The following is a 9,330-nucleotide window of genomic DNA, read 5'->3' as shown; positions in this document are numbered from 1 at the left end:
CCTGTTGGGAACACAAAGTTTCTTTTCAGTTGCAAACTCCATTCCATACATATATATGGGGAGGTACAAGCTCCAACCCGGTTTGACAGTGAAAACTGCAGGAACTTCAAACCGGCACTAGGAAACAGACTGAGAATGCAGAGAAAAATTGTCTCCTGTAACCTGTTCCCTTGGTGCTAGATGAACGAACGTCTCTCCACTTGCTCAGTTCTCAGAGTTAAGTGTGTGTGAAAGCCGTCCTTCAACTAGCTTGTTGGGAACACAAAGTTTCTTTTCAGTTGCAAACTCCATTCCATACATCTATATGGGGTGGTACGAGCTCCAACTCGGTTTGACAGTGAAAACTGCAGAAACTTCAAACCAGCACTAAGAAACAGAATGAGAAAGCAGAGAAAAAGTTTTTCCTGAAACCCGTTCCCATGGTGCTAGTTGAACGAATGTCTCTCCACTTGCTCAGTTCTGAGAGATAAGTGTGTGTGAAAGCCGTCCTTCCACTATCTTGTTGGGAACAAAAAGTTTCTTTTCAGTTGCAAACTCCATTCCATACATATATATGGGGAGGTAATAGCTCCAACACGGTTTGACAGTGAAAACTGCAGGAATTTCAAACAGGCACTAGGAAACAGACTGAGGAAGCAGAGAAAAATTGTCTCCTGCAACCTGTTCCATTGGTGCTAGATGAACGAACGTCTCTCCACTTGCTCAGTTCTGAGAGATAAGTGTGTGTGAAAGCCGTCCTTCACCTAGCTTGTTGGGAACACAAAGTTTCTTTTCAGTAGCAAACTTCATTCCTTACATATATCTGGTGAGGTACTAGCTCCAAATCGGTTTTACAGTGAAAACTGCAGGAACTTCAAACCTGCACTAGGAAACAGACTGAGAAAGCAGAGAAAAAGTGTCTCCTGCAACCCGTTCCCTTGGTGCTAGATGAACGAAAGTCTCTCCACTTGCTCAGTTCTGAGAGATAATTGTGTGTGAAAGCCGTCCTTCACCTAGCTTGTTGGGAACACAAAGTTTCTTTTCAGTTGCAAACTCCATTCCATACATATATATGGGGAGGTACAAGCTCCAACTCGGTTTGACAGTGAAAACTGCAGGAACTTCAAACCGGCACTAAGAAACAGACTGAGAAAGCAGAGAAAAAGTTTTTCCTGAAACCCGTTCCCATGGTGCTAGATGAACGAATGTCTCTCCACTTGCTCAGTTCTGAGAGATAAGTGTGTGTGAAAGCCGTCCTTCACCTATCTTGTTGGGAACAAAAAGTTTATTTTCAGTTGCAAACTCCATTCCATACATATATATGGGGAGGTACAAGCTCCAAATCGGTTTTACAGTGAAAATTGCAGGAACTTCAAACCGGCACTAGGAAACAGACTGAGAAAGCAGAGAAAATGTGTCTCCTGCAATCCGTTCCATTGGTGCTAGATGAACGAACGTCTCTGCACTTGCTTAGTTCTCAGAGATAAGTGTGTGTGAAAGCCGTCCTTCACCTAGCTTGTTGGGAACACAAAGTTTCTTTTCAGTTGCAAACTCCATTCCATACATATATATGGGGAGGTACTAGCTCCAAATCGGTTTTACAGTGAAAACTGCAGGAACTTCAAACCGACACTAGGAAAAAGTCTGAGAAAGCAGAGAAAAAGTGTCTCCTGCAACCCGTTCCCTTGGTGCTAGATGAACGAACGTCTCTCCACTTGCTCAGTTCTGAGAGATTAGTGTGCGTGAAAGCCGTCATTCAACTAACTTGTTGGGAACACAAAGTTTCTTTTCAGTTGCAAACTCCATTCCATACATATATATGGGGAGGTACTGGCTCCAAATCCGTTTTACAGTGAAAACTGCAGGAAGTTCAAACCGGCACTAGTAAACAGACTGTGAAAAACGAGAAAAAGTGTCTCCTGCAACCCGTTCCCTTGGTGCTAGATGAACGAACGTCTCTCCACTTGCTCAGTTCTGAGAGATAAGTGTGTGTGAAAGCCGTCCTTCAACTATCTTGTTGGGAACACAAAGTTTCTTTTCAGTTGCAAACTCCATTCCATACATATATATGGGGTGGTACAAGCTCCAACTCGGTTTTACAGTGGAAACTGCAGGAACTTCAAACCGGCACTAGGAAACAGACTGAGAAAGCAGAGAAAAAGTGTCTCCTGCAACCAGTTCCCTTGGTGCTAGATGAACGAACGTCTCTCCACTTCCTCAGTTCTGAGAGATAAATGTGTGTGAAAGCCGTCCTTCACCTTGCCTGTTGGGAACACAAAGTTTCTTTTCAGTTGCAAACTCCATTCCATACATATATATGGGGAGGTACAAGCTCCAACTCGGTTTGACAATGAAAACTGCAGGAACTTCAAACCGGCACTAGGAAACAGACTGAGAATGCAGAGAAAAAGTTTCTCCTGCAACCTGTTCCCCTGGTGCTAGATGAACGAATGCCTCTCCACTTGCTAAGTTCTGAGAGATAAGTGTGTGTGAAAGCCGTCTTTCACCTATCTTGTTGGGAACAAAAAGTTTCTTTTCAGTTGCAAACTCCATTCCATACATATATATGGGGAGGTACAAGCTCCAACTCGGTTTTACAGTGAAAATTGCAGGAACTTCAAACCGGCACTAGGAAACAGATTGAGAAAGCAGAGAAAATGTGTCTCCTGCAATCCGTTCCATTGGTGCTAGATGAACGAACGTCGCTGCACTTGCTCAGTTCTCAGAGATAAGTGTGTGTGAAAGCCGTCCTTCACCTAGCTTGTTGGGAACACAAAGTTTCTTTTCAGTTGCAAACTCCATTCCATACATATATATGGGGAGGTACTAGCTCCAAATCGGTTTTACAGTGAAAACTGCAGGAACTTCAAACCGGCACTAGGAAACAGACTGAGAAAACAGAGAAATAGTGTCTCCTGCAACCCGTTCCCTTGGTGCTAGATGAACGAACGTCTCTCCACTTGCTCAGTTCTGAGAGATAAGTGTGTGTGAAAGCCGTCCTTCACCTAGATTGTTGGGAACACAAAGTTTCTTTTCAGTTGCAAACTCCATTCCATAAATATATATGGGGAGGAACAAGCTCCAACTCGTTTTGACAGTGAAAACTGCAGGAACTTCAAACCGGCACTAGGAAACAGAATGAGAAAGCAGAGAAAAAGTGTCTCCTGCAACCCGTTCCCTTGGTGCTAGATGAACGAACGTCTCTCCACTTGCTCAGTTCTGAGAGATAAGTGTGTGTGAAAGCCGTTCTTCACATAGCTTGTTGGGAACACAAAGTTTCTTTTCAGTTGCAAACTCCATTCCATACATATATTTTGGGAGGTACTAGCTCCAACTCGGTTTGACAGTGAAAACTGCAGGAACTTCAAACCGGCACTAGGAAACAGACTGAGAAAGCAGAGAAAAAGTGTCTCATGCAACCCGTTCCCTTGGTGCTAGATGAACGAACGTCTCTCCACTTCCTCAGTTCTGAGAGATATGTGTGTGTGAAAGCCGTCCTTCACCTAGCCTGTTGGGAACACAAAGTTTCTTTTCAGTTGCAAACTCCATTCCATACATATATATGGGGAGGTACAAGCTCCAACTCGGTTTGACAGTGAAAACTGCAGGAACTTCAAACCGGCACTAGGAAACAGACTGAGAATGCAGAGAAAAATTGTCTCCTGTAACCTGTTCCCTTGGTGCTAGATGAACGAACGTCTCTCCACTTGCTCAGTTCTCAGAGTTAAGTGTGTGTGAAAGCCGTCCTTCAACTAGCTTGTTGGGAACACAAAGTTTCTTTTCAGTTGCAAAATCCATTCCATACATCTATATGGGGTGGTACGAGCTCCAACTCGGTTTGACAGTGAAAACTGCAGAAACTTCAAACCGGCAATAAGAAACAGAATGAGAAAGCAGAGAAAAAGTTTTTCCTGAAACCCGTTCCCATGGTGCTAGTTGAACGAATGTCTCTCCACTTGCTCAGTTCTGAGAGATAAGTGTGTGTGAAAGCCGTCCTTCCACTATCTTGTTGGGAACAAAAAGTTTCTTTTCAGTTGCAAACTCCATTCCATACATATATATGGGGAGGTAATAGCTCCAACACGGTTTGACAGTGAAAACTGCAGGAATTTCAAACAGGCACTAGGAAACAGACTGAGGAAGCAGAGAAAAATTGTCTCCTGCAACCTGTTCCATTGGTGCTAGATGAACGAACGTCTCTCCACTTGCTCAGTTCTGAGAGATAAGTGTGTGTGAAAGCCGTCCTTCACCTAGCTTGTTGGGAACACAAAGTTTCTTTTCAGTAGCAAACTTCATTCCTTACATATATCTGGTGAGGTACTAGCTCCAAATCGGTTTTACAGTGAAAACTGCAGGAACTTCAAACCTGCACTAGGAAACAGACTGAGAAAGCAGAGAAAAAGTGTCTCCTGCAACCCGTTCCCTTGGTGCTAGATGAACGAAAGTCTCTCCACTTGCTCAGTTCTGAGAGATAATTGTGTGTGAAAGCCGTCCTTCACCTAGCTTGTTGGGAACACAAAGTTTCTTTTCAGTTGCAAACTCCATTCCATACATATATATGGGGAGGTACAAGCTCCAACTCGGTTTGACAGTGAAAACTGCAGGAACTTCAAACCGGCACTAAGAAACAGACTGAGAAAGCAGAGAAAAAGTTTTTCCTGAAACCCGTTCCCATGGTGCTAGATGAACGAATGTCTCTCCACTTGCTCAGTTCTGAGAGATAAGTGTGTGTGAAAGCCGTCCTTCACCTATCTTGTTGGGAACAAAAAGTTTATTTTCAGTTGCAAACTCCATTCCATACATATATATGGGGAGGTACAAGCTCCAAATCGGTTTTACAGTGAAAATTGCAGGAACTTCAAACCGGCACTAGGAAACAGACTGAGAAAGCAGAGAAAATGTGTCTCCTGCAATCCGTTCCATTGGTGCTAGATGAACGAACGTCTCTGCACTTGCTTAGTTCTCAGAGATAAGTGTGTGTGAAAGCCGTCCTTCACCTAGCTTGTTGGGAACACAAAGTTTCTTTTCAGTTGCAAACTCCATTCCATACATATATATGGGGAGGTACTAGCTCCAAATCGGTTTTACAGTGAAAACTGCAGGAACTTCAAACCGACACTAGGAAAAAGTCTGAGAAAGCAGAGAAAAAGTGTCTCCTGCAACCCGTTCCCTTGGTGCTAGATGAACGAACGTCTCTCCACTTGCTCAGTTCTGAGAGATTAGTGTGCGTGAAAGCCGTCATTCAACTAACTTGTTGGGAACACAAAGTTTCTTTTCAGTTGCAAACTCCATTCCATACATATATATGGGGAGGTACTGGCTCCAAATCCGTTTTACAGTGAAAACTGCAGGAAGTTCAAACCGGCACTAGTAAACAGACTGTGAAAAACGAGAAAAAGTGTCTCCTGCAACCCGTTCCCTTGGTGCTAGATGAACGAACGTCTCTCCACTTGCTCAGTTCTGAGAGATAAGTGTGTGTGAAAGCCGTCCTTCAACTATCTTGTTGGGAACACAAAGTTTCTTTTCAGTTGCAAACTCCATTCCATACATATATATGGGGTGGTACAAGCTCCAACTCGGTTTTACAGTGGAAACTGCAGGAACTTCAAACCGGCACTAGGAAACAGACTGAGAAAGCAGAGAAAAAGTGTCTCCTGCAACCAGTTCCCTTGGTGCTAGATGAACGAACGTCTCTCCACTTCCTCAGTTCTGAGAGATAAATGTGTGTGAAAGCCGTCCTTCACCTTGCCTGTTGGGAACACAAAGTTTCTTTTCAGTTGCAAACTCCATTCCATACATATATATGGGGAGGTACAAGCTCCAACTCGGTTTGACAATGAAAACTGCAGGAACTTCAAACCGGCACTAGGAAACAGACTGAGAATGCAGAGAAAAAGTTTCTCCTGCAACCTGTTCCCCTGGTGCTAGATGAACGAATGCCTCTCCACTTGCTAAGTTCTGAGAGATAAGTGTGTGTGAAAGCCGTCTTTCACCTATCTTGTTGGGAACAAAAAGTTTCTTTTCAGTTGCAAACTCCATTCCATACATATATATGGGGAGGTACAAGCTCCAACTCGGTTTTACAGTGAAAATTGCAGGAACTTCAAACCGGCACTAGGAAACAGATTGAGAAAGCAGAGAAAATGTGTCTCCTGCAATCCGTTCCATTGGTGCTAGATGAACGAACGTCGCTGCACTTGCTCAGTTCTCAGAGATAAGTGTGTGTGAAAGCCGTCCTTCACCTAGCTTGTTGGGAACACAAAGTTTCTTTTCAGTTGCAAACTCCATTCCATACATATATATGGGGAGGTACTAGCTCCAAATCGGTTTTACAGTGAAAACTGCAGGAACTTCAAACCGGCACTAGGAAACAGACTGAGAAAACAGAGAAATAGTGTCTCCTGCAACCCGTTCCCTTGGTGCTAGATGAACGAACGTCTCTCCACTTGCTCAGTTCTGAGAGATAAGTGTGTGTGAAAGCCGTCCTTCACCTAGATTGTTGGGAACACAAAGTTTCTTTTCAGTTGCAAACTCAATTCCATAAATATATATGGGGAGGAACAAGCTCCAACTCGTTTTGACAGTGAAAACTGCAGGAACTTCAAACCGGCACTAGGAAACAGAATGAGAAAGCAGAGAAAAAGTGTCTCCTGCAACCCGTTCCCTTGGTGCTAGATGAACGAACGTCTCTCCACTTGCTCAGTTCTGAGAGATAAGTGTGTGTGAAAGCCGTTCTTCACATAGCTTGTTGGGAACACAAAGTTTCTTTTCAGTTGCAAACTCCATTCCATACATATATTTTGGGAGGTACTAGCTCCAACTCGGTTTGACAGTGAAAACTGCAGGAACTTCAAACCGGCACTAGGAAACAGACTGAGAAAGCAGAGAAAAAGTGTCTCATGCAACCCGTTCCCTTGGTGCTAGATGAACGAACGTCTCTCCACTTGCTCAGTTCTGAGAGATAAGTGTGTGTGAAAGCCGTCCTTCACCTAGCTTGTTGGGAACACAAAGTTTCTTTTCAGTTGCAAACTCCATTCCATACATAGATAAGGGGAGGTACTAGCTCCAACTCGGTTTGACAGTCAAAACTGCAGGAACTTCCGACCGGCACTAGGAAACAGACTGAGAAAACAGAGAAATAGTGTCTCCTGCAACCCGTTCCCTTGGTGCTAGATGAACGAACGTCTCTCCACTTGCTTAGTTCTGAGAGATAAGTGTGTGTGAAAGCCGTCCTTCACCTAGCTTGTTGGGAACACAAAGTTTCTTTTCAGTTGCAAACTCCATTCCATACATATATATGGGGAGGTACTAGCTCCAACTCGGTTTTACAGTGAAAACTGCAGGAAATTCAAACCGGCACTAGGAAAAAGACTGAGAAAGCAGAGAAAAAGTGTCTCCTGCAACCCGTTCCCTTGGTGCTAAATGAACGAACGTCTCTCCACTTGCTCAGTTCTGAGAGATAAGCGTGTGTGAAAGCCGTTCTTCACCTAGCTTGTTGGGAACACAAAGTTTCTTTTCAGTTGCAAACTCCATTCCATACATATATTTGGGGAGGTACTAGCTCCAACTCGGTTTGACAGTGAAAACTGCAGGAACTTCAAACCGGCACTAGGAAACAGACTGAGAAAGCAGAGAAAAAGTTTTTCCTGAAACCCGTTCCCATGGTGCTAGATGAACGAATGTCTCTCCACTTGCTCAGTTCTGAGAGATAAGTGTGTGTTAAAGCCGTACTTCACCTATCTTGTTGGGAACAAAAAGTTTCTTTTCAGTTGCAAACTCCATTCCATACATATATATGGGGAGGTACAAGCTCCAACTCGGTTTTACAGTGAAAATTGCAGGAACTTCAAACCGGCACTAGGAAACAGATTGAGAAAGCAGAGAAAATGTGTCTCCTGCAATCCGTTCCATTGGTGCTAGATGAACGAACGTCTCTGCACTTGCTCAGTTCTGAGAGATAAGTGTGTGTGAAAGCCGTCCTTCACCTAGCTTGTTGGGAACACAAAGTTTCTTTTCAGTTGCAAACTCCATTCCATACATATATATGGGGAGGTACGAGCTCCAAATCGGTTTGACAGTGAAAACTGGAGGAACATCAAACCGGCACTAGGAAAAAGACTGAGAAAGCAGAGAATAAGTGTCCCCTGCAACCCGTTCCCTTGTTGCTAGATGAACGAACGTCTCTCCAATTGCTCAGTTCTGAGAGATAAGTGTGTGTGAAAGCCGCCTTCACCTAGCTTGTTGGGAACACAAAGTTTCTTTTCAGTTGCAAACTCCATTCCATACATATATATGGGGAGGTACTACCTCCAACTCGGTTTTACAGTGAAAACTGCAGGAACTTCAAACCGGCACTAAGAAACAGACTGAGAAAGCAGAGAAAAAGTTTTTCCTGAAACCCATTCCCATGGTGCTAGATGAACGAATGTCTCTCCACTTGCTCAGTTCTGAGAGATAAGTGTGTGTGAAAGCCGTCCTTCAACTATCTTTTTGGGAACAAAAAGTTTCTTTTCAGTTGCAGACTCCATTCCATACATATATATGGGGAGGTACAAGCTCCAACTCGGTTTGACAGTGAAAACTGCAGGAACTTCAAACCGGCACTAGGAAACAGATTGAGAAATCAGAGAAAATGTGTCTCCTGCAATCCGATCCATTGGTGCTAGATGAACGAACGTCTCTGCACTTGCTCAGTTCTCAGAGATAAGTGTGTGTGAAAGCCGTCCTTCACCTAGCTTGCTGGGAACACATAGTTTCTTTTCAGTTGCAAACTCCATTCCATACATATATATGGGGAGGTACAAGCTCCAACTCGGTTTTACAGTGAAAACTGCAGGAAATTCAAACCGGCACTAGGAAACAGACTGAGAAAACAGAGAAATAGTGTTTCCTGCAACCCGTTCCCTTGGTGCTAGATGAACGAACGTCTCTCCACTTGCTCAGTTCTGAGAGATAAGTGTGTGTGAAAGCCGTCCTTCTCCTAGCTTGTTGGGAACACAAAGTTTCTTTTCAGTAGCAAACTCCATTCCATACATATATCTGGTGAGGTACTAGCTCCAAATCCGTTTTACAGTGAAAACTGCAGGAACTTCAAACCGGCACTAGGAAACAGACTGAGAAAGCAGAGGAAAAGTGTCTCCTGCAACCCGTTCCCTTGGTGCTAGATGAACGAAAGTCTCTCCACTTGCTCAGTTCTGAGAGATAATTGTGTGTGAAAGCCGTCCTTCACCTAGCTTGTTGGGAACACAAAGTTTGTTTTCAGTTGCAAACTCCATTCCACACATATATATGGGGAGGTACAAGCTCCAACTCGGTTTGACAGTGAAAACTGCAGGAACTTCAAAACGGCAC

This window comes from Camelus dromedarius, unplaced genomic scaffold (assembly GCF_036321535.1).
Source record: "Camelus dromedarius isolate mCamDro1 unplaced genomic scaffold, mCamDro1.pat HAP1_SCAFFOLD_46, whole genome shotgun sequence".
Taxonomy (NCBI): domain Eukaryota; kingdom Metazoa; phylum Chordata; class Mammalia; order Artiodactyla; family Camelidae; genus Camelus; species Camelus dromedarius.
This window is presented reverse-complemented; position numbering follows the sequence as displayed.